The 14,915-nt window shown below is 49.7% G+C and overlaps 1 protein-coding gene across 1 annotated transcript in view; it reads left to right on the forward strand.

The window, feature by feature from the left end:
- The first annotated feature begins 7,643 nt into the window (after positions 1 to 7,643).
- LOC138580751 (uncharacterized) overlaps positions 7,644 to 14,915 on the forward strand; it is a 333,494-nt gene continuing 326,222 nt past the window's right edge. The window contains exon 1 of the mRNA XM_069651540.1: positions 7,644 to 7,721. The gene's annotated coding sequence lies outside the window, so the exon portion shown is untranslated. The remainder of the gene's footprint in view (positions 7,722 to 14,915) is intronic.

Consider the following 14,915-nt stretch of genomic DNA (forward strand, 5'->3'; position numbering starts at 1 on the left):
AATATGCGACTCCAGGTATAAACGGGGTCAACTCCAATACCTGGACGAGTGGAAAGGATATCCTCCTAGTGAAAGAACCTGGGAACCAATTTCTAATCTGAATACCGCTCGGTTGCTCAGAAGGTATCATCTCATACACCCGGGCAAACCTGGTGGAACAGGTTTTCGGAGGAGGCATGCTGTCATGATCCACAGAACACGCCCCTTTTGGACTTCCTGGTCCCTATCACAACGGGGCTTGCACTCCTTGGTACTCCCAACATGGCCGTCTAACGTGGTACGCCTTCCACCAGCTTCCACGTCGGACGTAGCGCATTCTACAAATAGACCATGCCCCTGCGGCCCTGCGCGTCTCAACGCTATCGCTGGTAGTGGCTAGACTTGTGCTCCGTAGTTCGCTGAACTATTCTCCTGTTCCTGGTTCCCGGACCCTGTAAATCCCATCTCCCTTCCTCCCTCTTCTCTCTACCTTTCTTCCCGATTTCGTGTGCCATCATCTTGTACACCTTCCTCGTTTCCTGGACTTCCCGGAGCCTCTGAGTATCCCAGAACACTGAACGCACGCTGGAGCCAGAAGAGGCATGCGCGGGCTTGTATAAAACCCGATCCGTGCGCAATAAAACTCCTCTCAAGAAATCTTGCAAGGATCGATCTCGGGTGAGAAAGGGGGAAATCCGTGACACCTCATCGCTAAATCTCGGTTTATGCAAGCGAGCTGTGGCTTTCTGGGTAGCTTTGGACATCTTCCAGGAGTGTTTGGGATTTTGCCTGCACACATCCTGCCTAGAGAGGATTGCATTGGATTGTGTTTTTTAAGATGGCCGCTGGTGCATTTCCCGCTCCTGCGCGATGACGTTACTTCTGGTTCTGGTAATGACGGACCCAGTAATAACGGTAATTGTATTAGCGGTACCTTTATTTAGGGGATGTCGATGGAGGAGGAGGAGGTATCAGCGCATTTCATGTTGCCGCTATCAGGGGGTTTGTGGGTCGTTACCGGCATGCCGGTACGTGCGTGCATGAGGACTCGTAATCAGCCGCTGTTTGAGGTATCAAGGCAACTTAGACACGTTCATACCGGCAAGCTCGTAATGAGGCCCACTGTATTTCGGGACTTTAGACTTTGCCCCCTCTGTATCGGCAGCCCACTTTCGGGTTGACACTTACAAGTCTTGTCAATCGTACCTTTCTCATTCAATTCTTACAATGCAGGACTTCCCTTAGCTTCACAGTCATCTGCCAGTTAAAGATTTTTGACTGTACAGAGGATTTTACAAGACCCCTGTATGACCACTTTCACTCCCTTCTTGCCTTTCCCAGCACCTTCTGATGATGGTAGATTCAACAATCGGTTAATTGCCCAAATTTCCTGAGTGAAACCCGTGTGGTGCCGGACTCCTTGGTTGTTGGTTTTCCCCCTTTTATCATCAATTGCTTTTTATGCTTTCCCAGTTCAATTAGCCGTTTGCTACTTTCCATTCAACACAGTTCGGTTTTTATCGTCTCTCCCTTCGACTCACCGGCTGTGATGAACCCGTTTGGCTTTCTTTCTCTTTGGAGTTAAGGTTGGTACCCCGGAGACAAGTGTCTCTCCCCGGCTTGGTTATCAGCAGAGGAGGGTCTTGTGTACCGTCGACATCTGCTGCAACACATGCTGTCTATTGTTTGCGGTTTTACAATTCCTTTTACGTAGATTTCACAGGCCTTGGTCGGAAAAGGCAAGGTTGTGCCTCTCCTTGTCACCCTCTCGGTATGCACCATTTTTCTCCTCCTCTTGGACTGCCGTGCTGAGTTAGCTCTCTAGACGTGCGGTCTGCCTTGCTCATTATGCGCTCTCGTGCTCCACCTTTTATCCCAGTGGGGAAGGAAAGGGCTGTCAGGTTTGTGCGGTTCTGTTCAATTGCCTGACTTTGCCTGACCCTGGTGTTGGGATGTGTCAAGTAAATGGCTTGGGTGGTAGTCCGTCGTCCTTCGTGATATCCAAATGTGTTTGTGTCGGAAGAAGGGGGGCTGTCATGGAAAATTGTACTCTTCATCCTGGGGGCTTGATAACATGAGAAGGGTGATTTTGGTGGACAACAGAAAAGGGAGGATTCTCGGAGTTGGGATGTTTGAGGTTTGTGATCCTAATTGAATAGCTATATACGCAGGGGTCGTTGGATCTCGGCCAGAGGGAACCACTGGGAGGAGGGGATGTAGGTATTGTATGGCCTACAAAGGCTTCTCGGGTCTTGTCTTCCTCTCCCTCTTCAACAATATGATACTGCACTTCACCTGCGGTCTTTCCCCGAGCACAACCTCGGATTCCCCTTCCCAGGTGATCCTCTCTCTTCCTTCTGGCCCTGGGTTTGGGGTCTGAGAAGATTGGTCCATCCCAAGCCACCTGAATAAGGGATTCTCGAGGCTGGCTAGGGAGAATACCCTCAGGTTTCTCACACCACCTTATCTCTACCTTCTCCTCTAACTTTCAGTGTTATGCCGATGACACTCAGCTCTTCTTCAGGCTCCCTTCAGCCTCCTCTCCTCTCTTGCTCATTCTTGGCTCTCTATCTGTGATTCAGGAATGGTGCACCTCCAATAATCTCTGCCTTAATGCTAATAAGACTGAGATCCTTCTCAGTGGGATCCCAGCTCCTGCTTTCCCTCTCTCCCTCTGGCTGCCCTCCTTGGGCCTTCTTCCTTCGCCTTCCTGCGAGTCAAAGAATCTTGGTGTCATCTTCGACTCCACTTTCTCCTTCTCTCCTCACATTGCCAAGAAGGCCCACTGCCAGCTGCACATCTTCAGAGGTATTCTTCCTTTTCTCACTTTCCACCAGAAGCTCACTGTCTCCAGAACCCTGGTTCTCTCTAGTCTGGATTACTGCAACAGCCTCTTTCTCAATCTGCCTTCCTCTACTCTCTGCCCTTTACAACTAATCCAGAACAGGACTGCGAGACTTGTCATTGGCTTCAAGCCCAGGGACCTTATCTCTCAAGCCCTGATCTCTCCACTGGCTCCCAGTGGCTGCAAGGATCAAGTTTAAGACCCTCTGCATCATCCACAAGCCTTTCTGGGGTTGGGCCTACACTACATCCAACTCTCTCTTCCTAAACACCTTCCTTCTCGAGCCCTTCGCTCAGCCCCCTCCAACTCTCTCAGGGTCAGACGCTTGTCCAGGCAGAGAATGGGGGGTAGATGTCTCTCCTCTGCACGTGCCTCCCTCTGGAATGGCCTCCCTGCCCCTCTCAAACTTGAGCTAGACCACCTGAAGTTCTGGAATCAGCTCAAGACCTTCATTTTCACTTCTGCTTTCTCTCTCTCTCTATCCTGCTGAACGACCTGTCTACTGTGCTGACTGGTTGCCTGACTACCCTCAGAGTCTTACAGGTACCAGGCTCCCCACGACCAGTAGTCCCTGCACTGCCTCCGGCCGACCACGCACTTAGGGGCTGTATCTGGAACCCTACAGGACCCTGCCTCCTTGCACTTACCCGGAGCTGCCCTGCCCTGACTGCACTTTCCCCTCCCCTCGGCACTTCCCCTCTCCCTTACCCCTGCACTTTGCATTCACACGTGCACGATCTGAATGACACAAGGCCTAGTAAGATTGTTTGTTTTGTCCTCCCTCTGTCTTCGCCTCCTTGTCTTGTCGGACTTAGAAATAATTGTGTACGGCCATGTTATAAATGATGTATCATATCATATCAATAGCAGAAACCAGTTGAATGTATTCCAACATAAGGCCATGCCTGATCTTGCAGAAACAGGGAGTTTACCTTATGTGGGTGACCTATTAAAGCATAAGTAAAAAGAAAATCTGTTGAGGAATGCCTGAAGGAAATCCCCCATGCGTTGACTCAACTGAGAAATGTAATGCAAAGTTCTCTCTCCAGAAAGCACAGTGCTGAAGAACTAAAGCAAACTTTCTGGGCCATGAAATCACAGCAGATCATCTTACTCATCCTGGGAAGAAGGTTGAGCCTCTGCTGAAATTGAAATACCAACACAAACCTTTGTGAATTATGTAGCCTTTTAGGATTGGTTAACTACAGTTGGAAATTCATAGAGGATTACACAGAGATCATTCAACCCCTGGTCCATCTGTTGCAGGCAGGGGTCAAGTGGCAGTGGGTGAAACAACTAAAAGAGGTTTATCCCAAGCTCCAAGCTTGGATTATCCAATCAGAAATAAAGAGTTTTTCCTGGAAGCAGGATTTTCTGACACCTGGTTTTCCACCGTTTTGTATCAGAAGCATGACGAGGTTAATAAAGGGATCTCCTACGCAAGCAAAACTTAATCTCCAGAGGGGATCAAATGCAAGGAAGGTGAGAAATCACTCTTAGCAACAATATGGGCTTTGGAAAAATACCACCCATTGATCTACGTGGAACATATAATAGTGTAGACCTCTGACCAGCCTCTACAATATTTGCATAGTGACCGGATACAAACTGGGAACATCTTAAACTCAAGGATTGCTCCCTGGATTCTTTCAATGCAGAGTTACCCTGTGGAAATCAGATATGGTCAAAATAAAAAGAGCCCAGTGGCGCAAGGATTAGCCGATCTACAAGATTGTGTAGAAGATGAGGATCTAAAAATAACCAATAATATGGAAGTATATCTAGCTTCTCAAAGTATATGATGAGAACACCTGTCAGGGTATGCCTATAGTTTATGTAGATGGATGTCCCTACCATATCACAGGAGATGAGAAAGAGTTAGTAGCTGGCTTTGTTAATGTTTGGTTGAATGGAACCACTAAACCCGCAGTCGGTTATAACATTAGTTCCTGGAGTGGTCGGGTGGTAGAACTGATGGCAGTATATATAAAGCTGCCCTTACCGCCATAAATCACTAACTCTAGGAACTAGTATTCATAACCAATTCTGACTCTGTCCAAAGTTCATGTGTTGAGCATTTAGTGAACTGCAAAGCCAGAGGTATGCTTTGGGCAAACAACAAACTCCTGAGATATGGGAAGTTATCCTAACTATAGATGATTTAGTGACATTGAAAAGCATGACCCTATTTTGGAAGAAAATAAAGGGTCACTCAAAAGTTGAAGGTCCCCATAAACATGATTTGGCTGATAAACTCGCCAAATCCCAGAGCACTCCAGGGCAAATCCATTGCTATGAAACATCTCCTTGGAGAAATACAAGTAACAGCAGTGATTAGATCACAAACTCAAGCTGAAAACGAGCTTTCTATTTTGCAATGGAGTAGTGATGCTCCAGGCCAAGATTTTATAACCGCACAGAAAGAAAATCCAATCATACGACGATTGTATAAATATATAGAAGTCCCAGAAAACATTCCCGTATCGAAACTGGATTAGCAGGGATAGAGAGATTTGTGAGTGTTCATGAAATTTCAGAACATTTTCAAAATTCAAGATGGATGTAGGAAATCCCAATCTGGTTATAATCAGTGGGTGGCACCTAACGCATTCCGAAGCATAATGTTAAATTATGACCATGACACAATAAGAGTCACACACTGCTATATGGTTCTCACACAATTCCAACGGCACTGCACCATGAATGTCAAGCAAATGTGTTTTAATGGTACACGGGTGCACTATGAACAATGCACATGCCCTATGCAGAAAGCCAATAAATAGTGCATGGGCATGAAGAGGAGGGGCACGTCGCAAGATAGTATGCAGTGATGTGATCCAGCGTTCTTTGCCATGTGAGGATGCATGCTAGAAGGCTTACTTCAAGGCCGGGGTGTTGCTAGGTCTGGAAAAGATCTGGGACTATGCTTATGTCAGGACTGTCAGGACTTGCTAGCTTTTTGGTGGTAACCCCTGTGCTTCTATCCAGGGCTACAACCAAAAGACCCGGGGCTATAGTCCCCTTAGCAACGCCTCTGCTTCAAGGGCAAGGTGGCATCTGGGACACCTGCGAGTAGTGGAGTGCCACTGTCTAGTTGGGAGATGAACAGGACTCAGGCAAAAGGCTTGACTTTGTAGAGGAGTGCAAGCTGGTACCAAGCAGATTCGTTCTTGGCGATGTGTGTTTTGAATGAGAGGTCACAGTTAATAATAAAGCAGGGAGATTTTACAGCTGATGAGAGTTGAGGTATGAATCCGTCGACCTTCATCTCCATCAGGCAATTCTTGACTTTGGTGTGGGGGCGGATTTCTAGGCGAATGAAATCAGTATTTTTCAAGTTCAGTTTCAAGTAAACACTGGACATCCAGGCTTAATGAGGGACAGGCAGTGCTTCAGTCAATGGATGCTGTTTGTGCAATTAATCAATTAGCAAGCAATTAATCAAATCATGCAATTAATCAATTAACAAACCACTTGTTATCAGCATATTGGTATACTTTGATTTTGTCAAGGCGTGCCCTACCACAGGTTACTGGGAGGCGCTGGGATGTGTTGGGGCCCATCTGACAAGATGGTCTCTGTTAGAAAAGGCAGAAAGCGAGCGACTGCAGAACTGTTCCATCAAAGCCCATGCGAGTGGTAAGAATGTGGAGGGCAGTTTCATGGTCAACGGTATCAAAGGTGGTGGAGAGACCAAGGGGAGAGGGCACCCTGCATCCTGGACAAAGGGCTCACCTTGTCCAGGATGCAGAGTGTCTCATCCGTAACTCGGATGGTGGCGGTCTCTGTGCCACATCTTGGTCTGAATCCGGATTGACTCATTCAACGATTCAGGACATGGAATATCGAGAGAGTGACAATAATTGAGCCTATTTTATTTTTCCATACTTTCAAAACGGGGCTCAATGCAAATACTCTTTCAAAGTAAACCAGAGTTCCCGAGCTTACATTAAAAGCAGGAATATGGATACTGTTGTATTTCAAGGATATGCCCTGTTGAGAATTACCAATATAATTCAAAACAAAGTGACCCTTCTGAGAAATGCTGGTAGGGGCCATTCCAATTTGTGATGCTCTGTATCATGCTCCCGGTACACCCACTAGCAGGCCACGGTCTCTCGTACCTTAAAAGAATACCAAGACACAGGTTTTGCTTGTTCGGGTTCCCAGCAGGCTCTGACGAGCTCGGGGTACACCCACTTTATTTGAAACGCGCATGCACAATGGCAAACATCGCCGGCGCGCTCACGTGACTTGCTCACACAATGTATATCAAATTCATTCTTGGACTGGCCCAGTGGCAAGACCGGTTAATGTGGGCCACTTGGTACACTGTACAGCTAACCAATATTACTAGGCCAATGTAACTTAAATGCAGCCTTTCCACACATTTTCCTAAAGTACTGTGTGCCAGGTACTTAACAGTTCGGCGTGAGGAGACAAGAATGTGATACGTAAATCTAGGCCACTTTCTATCGGTGCCTGTTTTCCATAGTCTGTCCCGGGTTCAAGGCTGCTGTGAAGTAACGAAGGGGGGTGGCACGAAGGGGCACGCCACAGCCATAATGGAAGACATGCAGATCTGGTCATGTCACAACATAATGGATTTCTAAAATACATTTCGCCAAGGCAGTCTACCGATGCTGGCCGTCCCCCATTTCCACTCACACACACAAAAGCTCAGCGTTTTCTGCGATTTATATACTGCGCAGCTAAACGGAGTAGGGTGCACGATTGCCCCGCAGAGTGCTGCTTCTCCCCTCCCCCATGATCGACTGCACGCTTGTTTAATAGCTCCGGTCTCCATAGGGATAGAAGCAGGAAGTAAACCATCAGATCCAACGCTATCCCCGGCGAGGAGGGCGCGCAGCGAGGATCCTCACCAGAGGATACAGAGGTGAGGCGGCGTGTGTATGCGGTGTGAGAGGAGAGCACGGGGGTCATATAGTGTGAGTAGAAGTTAAAACCATCTTGCGGGATACGTTTCTGACGGTGTCAGTCACTCGAAGCCAGGGGAGTGACTGCGCCTCGCTTTAGACAGCCCCAGCGGGCACGCTTTGGCGCCACAGGGGGAAACGACTTCCAGAAAGTATGGTACCGCATAAGTCCCTCCCCAATTAGGTTTTGCAAAATTGGAAAAAGTTGGGTTCATATGCAGGGTGTTTACATACGCTAAATACCGTCTTTATTCGTTCACCTATTCTGCGTAGCAAACTAAAAAACACCCTTTTGGCTTACTGCACAAAAACCCAGACTCATTTAAAAGTGGAAAAGGTGCTTTAATGTGAGAGGCCAAAGCTTACAATCAAAACGCTTACTGGCTCCATGGCCTAACAAACTAAAGAAATATTTTAACAACCAATTAAATAAATTGAACATTTTCATTTTCCCTCAACAATTAAATAATTAAATAACCCATTTCCTCCCTAATGATCCCTTGGATCCTACCGTCTCCTTGCCCCTTTTCCAGGCGTCCCGCTTTCTCCCAGGGGCCATGCCCCTCCAGGCTCAATACCTGTTCCCCCGGGGTGACCTGCTTGTGCAAACAGCGCCACCCCATCCTTTCCCATGTCATTCCCCCATTGTGTTTCCCTCCCCCCACATGAAAAGGGGCCATGCCCCCGGCGCCCCGACCCACTTCAACACCCTTCAAACTCCCCTCTACACCAAACTCCCCCTTCCTATGGCCTGCAGCCAGCCTGACCTGCCACATCAGCAACATATATTACACACACTTTCACAATGCCCTGACCTGTCACACAAAACTACCAACCCCTACCCTCCTAACAGACCCCCAAAACTCATAAAAAACTCGCCATGTCATCTAAAAAAAAACCTGCATAATCCCATGAACAATGGACCCCCCCATATTACATAAACAGCCACTACCCTAAAACGAAAATGAAAGGGTGGGAGGGCGGGACAATCACCAAGTCCTAACCGTCGCCTGCCTCCCAAACCTTCCCTGAGCCCTTAAATACCCCCCGGGAGGCGCTCTGCCCCCACGGCCACTCGCTGGCCGTGTGCAGTGCCAAAAACTCCCGGGGGGAAACGCTTCGCGTTCCCCCCGGGGCCCCCCTTTTGGCTTACTGCACAAAAACCCAGACTCCTTTAAAAGTGGAAAAGGTCGCTTTAATGTGACAGGCCAAAGCTTACAATCAAAACGCTTAACTGGCTCCATGGCCTAACAAACTAAAGAAATATTTTAACAACCAATTAAATAAATTGAACATTTTCATTTTCCCCCAACAATTAAATAATTAAATAACCCATTTCCTCCCTAATGATCCCTTGGATCCTACCGTCTCCTTGCCCCTTTTCCAGGTGTCCCGCTTTCTCCCAGGGGCTATGCCCCTCCAGACTCAATACCTGTTCACCCGGGGTGACCTGCTTGTGCAAACAGCGCCACCCCATCCTTTCCCGTGTCATTCCCCCATTGTGTTTCCCTCCCCCCACATCAAAAGGGGCCATGCCCCCGGCATCAGAAAAACCCTCCCCCGAGGATTTCTTTCTGCCCCACCCCCCCCAAACTTTTCTACCTCAAACTTTTTACCCAGTCTCCCAGCCAAGAACCCAAGTCCGCCAGGTAGTGATTATTCCCATACACGGACAAGTGTACCCCATCCTCTCTAAAGATAAGGAGACCCTCATATGTTATTTCCATATGGTCCATGACCTGCACCGCCACCGAGGCACAAAATGTGCCATTTCTCTGTTTATCCCCTTCCTGGCCCGCTGTATTGCTCCCTCACTTCTCGCTCCTCTCCAAACTCTTCGCGGCAACAACTTAGTCCACACCACCACTGCTTGAGGCCACATTTCCCGCACCCACACTAAGTCCCTCTTCATCTTCTTTAGCAGAGCCACCCCCGTATCTCTCACCAGGTCATTCTCCCCTGCATGCATAATCATCACCTCTGGAACCCCATAGCGTTCCCTCATCCCTTCCAATATAGGAAGCAGCTGATCCCACCGCAGGCCCCCCAAACCGTACCATCTCACCACCACTTCCTTGTAACTGCACCCCAGTTGCCTTCCAAACACCCTTTTCTCCGCCTCTTTCCCAGCCCAGTTAACAATTGAATGGCCAACAATCCAAACTTGCGCCAACTCCCCCTTCTTTTGCGCAGCATCTGAAAAAGAAATACAAAATCACTGACAAGTCAAAATATTTCAACAACAACAGTTGGCCCACAAGGTCCTACTCCACCTTCCTTCAACATTCCCCTTTATCAAACTCCCTGACATACCCCTTGTATTTCCCAGACCTCCACCACCCCAATCCTTTCACCTTGTCCTCTGAAAAACCAAGCCTGGTACCCTCAGATGCTGCGCCCATCCTAAATGAATGAGTCCCAAAATCCTCTGCCTTTTCCCCCACTGCCACCAGCGCCTTACGCAATACCCCTAGCACCTGGGCCGCTGAAACCGGCGATCCATCCGCATGCTGAAAAACCAAGCCTGCCTTACCCCCACAGCGCTCCTTCCACACCTTGCCTGCCTGAACTGGGCATAAAACCTTGCTCCCTCGACCCAGCAGAACCCAAGAGCCCCTTCCCTTCTGGTCCGTCTCAGACCTTTTAATCTTGATGTCTAAACCTTCTTCTGTAATTTGAACATCTTCCCATTGCAGTCCCCCTACCCCCCCTTTTCCCCCCGACCAACTCAGAAACCCTAAAAGCCCCAAAAAATAACCACGTAAAACAAGTCGCAAACAGTTCCCCTTCCCATACCGACCAGCAAACTCCCCCCACCACCTCAATCAACCTCCGCAGCAATTCCGCCGATATCGGCCTCCTCTTATCCTTGTCCCTCTTACTCTCCCTTGCCCATCCTTCCAACATCCTACTCGCCATTTCCCCCCCACTTGGCTGAAAACCCCAAAACCATTTCCCATAAAAGGCAATCCCTGCTAGCTTCCCCGCTATCGTTGCCCTTGACCAGCCCCAGTCCATGCACCTCAGGAGGAAATTTGTGACATCATCCCTCCTCCGCTCTTCCGCATCCCATCTACCCTTCCAACTACAAGCTCCTCCTCTAATAAAATCCTCCCAGGCCCTCCTGTATGACTTCTTAGACGTCAAGGCCAAAGAACCCTCCACCAAAGCCAGCGCTCTCAGCTTCCTATCTTCCCCAGCTCCTCCGGAATCTGCTGCCCCTCCTGATCTGCATCTGGAGCCAATCCATGGAATCTCTGCCATTGAAAACGAGATAATGCATCAGCGATGCCATTATCCTTCCCCGGCACATGTGTTGCCTTAAACACCACATTCCATTACATGCAACGCAGAACAAATTCTCTCATCAGTCTTGCCACCCTCTGATCCCTCGCTGACTGCCTGTTCACCACATGGACCACGCATTCGTTGTCAACATTGAAGTTCACCTTCTTGTTTTGCAACTCCTTCCCCACAACTCCAATGCCACTAGTAATGAAAAAAATTCGAGAAATGCTATACTCCTCCCTTCCTTCAACCACCGTGCTGGCCACTTCTCCGCACACCACTTTCCCCCCCAAAACACTCCGAAACCTCCGGCCCCTGCTGCATCTGGAAATATCTGAACTTCCCATGTCACCGGGTCTCCCTGCAACCACATTGACACTCCATTGAAACTCTCCAAAAAGCGCAACCAAATTCTGCAATCCTCCCTCACTGCCCCCGATACTCTTATCCGATGATGTGGGCACTTTGCTCCCGCCATGGCCCTTGCCATGTTCCTTCAAAACGTCCGCCCTGGGGCCACCACCTTACATGCAAAATTCAGATGCCCAACCAATCTCTGCATTTCCACCAGCATCATTTCCTTGGCCCCCACTGCTTTCTCCAACAGTACCACCAATTTGCTCACCTTGTCGTGCGGCAAGCGTGAGGTCATGGCCACTGAATCCAGTTCAATTCCTAGAAATGTTAACACCACTGCCGGCCCTTCTGTTTTGTCTTCGGCTAATGGTACACCCAGCTCCTCCATCAATTCCTGAAACAACTTTAGCATTTCTCTGCAATCCTCCTCTCTTTTTGCCCCGCTAATGAACAGAAAATCATCCAGATAGTGCAGCACACTGTCCCACCCCGAGCTGAATGAGAAAACCCACTGTAGAAAAGAGCTGAACCGTTCAAACGAAGCACAGGAAATTGCGCACCCCATTGGCAATGCTTTATCTATGTATATGCGGTCCTCAAACTGCAAACCCAACAACCAAAAATCCTCCGGGTGCACCGGCAATAACCTGAAAGCCGCCTTGATATCGCACTTGGCCATGAAGGCCCCTCGCCCTTCCTTCCTTATCAACTCAACCGCCTGGTCAACACTTGCATACACAACCCCACATTCTCCCGGGGCAATGAAATCATTAACGGACATACCCTCCGGCCATGACAAATGATGAATCAGTCTGAACTCCCCCGGAGCTTTCTTGGGCACCACCCTCAATGGGGATATCACTAAGTCACCCGGCATGTCATCAAATGGGCCCACTATCCTTCCTGCCGCTATTTCCTTGTTCAATTTTTGTCTTGCCACCTCAACATTCTCTCTCGCCGACTTCAAATTGTCAGCCCACCGATGCACCCTTGGGCCCTGGTAACCTAATCTGAACCCCTGACAAAACCCCTCACTCAAAATCTTAGCCCCTTCCCTATCCGGATAAAATTGCAACCATTTTTCCAACACAACCACTTTAATTGGAGTAAAAGCTTTTCCCCACAACCCCTTTTCCTGAACCTCTCCCCCTCCCCCTGTCTCCCAGTTGGAAACACTGCGTGAGAGGGTGTTTTCCCCCACACTTGCTACACTCGTGCCTGAACCTACACAGGGTCCTTGTGCAGCCGTCCTTATTATACCCCCAGCACGCTGCTGAGGACTGACCCCTGCCTCCTCCCCCCACCCCCTCGTGGGCGGGGCGACCAAGAAAGGGCCGGAAAGGCACAGGCAGTCCACTTGCTGTTTGCAATGTCGGGGCAGGCCTCGTTGGGGCCATCCATTGCAGCCAGAGATCCATATCTATCTCCCCCCAGACCGCCTGACTATCCTCTGCCATTCTCGCTCTGAATTCCTCATCATATCTTACCCAGGCAAAGCCCCCAAAACTCGTGAAAGCCTTCCTTATTACATCCATATATTTAAGCAGGGCCATGCAACGCTCCGGGAATTTTTCGCAATACACACTGGCATAAATGATAAACGCCGACGTCCAATTCTCAATAGTCACCGGGACCCTTGGGCGTGAAGCCAGTTCCCTCTCTTCCTCCTTAGACCCCTCCTTTGCTCTCACTTCCCTATGGAGCAATTTAAAGACATCCACAAATTCCCCCGCCTGAATCTTCTCCCTGGTCGCTGCCATCAAGTGCGCCCCCAATGGTTTTGTTATCCCCGTGTATGGCAATTTTTTCTCCTTTCCTTTCACTTCAACCTCCTTGTCTTTTCCAGCTTGCACTTCGAGCACCAAGGGCTCCACCACCTTGTCCGTTTGGACCTCCACTGAGCAAATGCTCTTCTCAACCCCTGCGGCTCCAATGGCCTGCACACCAACTTCTTTCCTTACACCTTGAAGTCCAGACCCTTCATCCCCTGTCCCCTTTCTTGTGACCACTCTCTGCCATGCAGATTACCATTCCCTTTCCCGCTCACCTCTTTCCACACCTGCCGCCTGTGGTCTGGCGTCCACACCGATGCTCCTCCTCTCCTTTCTTAGAGGGCTCCTACTGCGGGGACAAAACATGTCAGCACACTCACCCAGCCAATAGTTCCCCTGACCCCTTCCCCCGTCCACCCTGCACTTCCCTTTCCATATCCCACCTCAAACTTCTTCTCTCCTCCCCCCTTTCCCTTTCTGCCCTATAATATTCCACTTCCCACTGCCCCACATATTCCTCCCATCCAACTTCATCACCCCTTAAATACCATTGCGGATGCGAGCACATGCCCGAGTTGAGTTGATGCTCTTCTTGTGAGCCCGGGGCGTCCGCCCCGCCACTCCTTTGACGTCTTCTTGGTGGGGTTGTAGAAACCCCTGCCTGGTCCTCTTCTCTCGGGCGAGGCGTTCCGTCCTCCACCCTGGAATCCTCATCGCTAGGGGCTGTGCTGCGCCCTCTAGGCTCTCCTTGCGCTGACCGAGGAGGGGCCGTACTGAAACCCTCTACCTCCACCTGCCCAGCAGGGGCTGCGCAGCGCCCTCCGCCCTCACTCCTCCTACCCGGGGGGGCCGTTCCGCGCCCCACTCTACCTTCCTCAATTGATGGGGACCTCTCCCTCCTTCTCCCACCTGCACTCTTCTGCAGGTATTTACCCCCTCTTCCCCTCTGCCCTGACACCCCCTTCTGTGCCCCATCCCTGCCCCAACTGTTGTTCCCTCGAGCCCCCCCCTTTGAGCATTCCCAGCTTCCCTAGGGCTATCATTCACTTCCTCCCTCACTGGCTGCCCACCCGACATCATTTCTCCCCCGTCCGCCCTCCTGTCTATCTCCCTCCTCATCTTCCTGACCCTGGATTCCCAAACCTCCCCTCTCCCCGCCGCGGGGGTGCAAGCCACCACTGCCGCGAGAGCCCCGTCTGCCGCAGCTCTACGCTGCGGCCTGCCCCCACATACCTCTCCTTCTCCCGTTACTTCCCCTACCGCCCCTTCCAATTGGGCCTTAGATGCCCTGCTAATTATTTCCAGGGCCTCCCTCAGAGCCCTAGCATCAACCAAACCCTTCTTGGCGGCTCCCTGTCCCACCATAGTGTCCAAATATCTGGATGTGCACTAAAAATATACCCCTAGAAAATTAATCTAGCTAACCTAAGCTCCCGAGCCAAAATCTACCCGTGGACCTATACCCCCAAAGACAAATACACTTTGCCCCGGGTTAACCAAGCACTTGCTATCACAAAAAGCTAGTGTAAAATACCCACAAAAATGCTCTTCCCAAAAACTATTTTTAATTTTTTTTATTTTTTTAATATTAATTACCCCCCTAAATACTGCCCTATCCCTTAAAAACCCTTACCCCGGCACAAAAAGCCCAGAGAAAAGGGAAGCCCCAAAAACCAACAGCACAACCAGAAATGGGGCCGAGATGAGCCGTGTCACACTGCCCCCTGGATGCGTGTA

This window comes from Ambystoma mexicanum, chromosome 3p (assembly GCF_040938575.1).
Source record: "Ambystoma mexicanum isolate Mex_15411 chromosome 3p, UKY_AmexF1_1, whole genome shotgun sequence".
NCBI classification, from domain to species: domain Eukaryota; kingdom Metazoa; phylum Chordata; class Amphibia; order Caudata; family Ambystomatidae; genus Ambystoma; species Ambystoma mexicanum.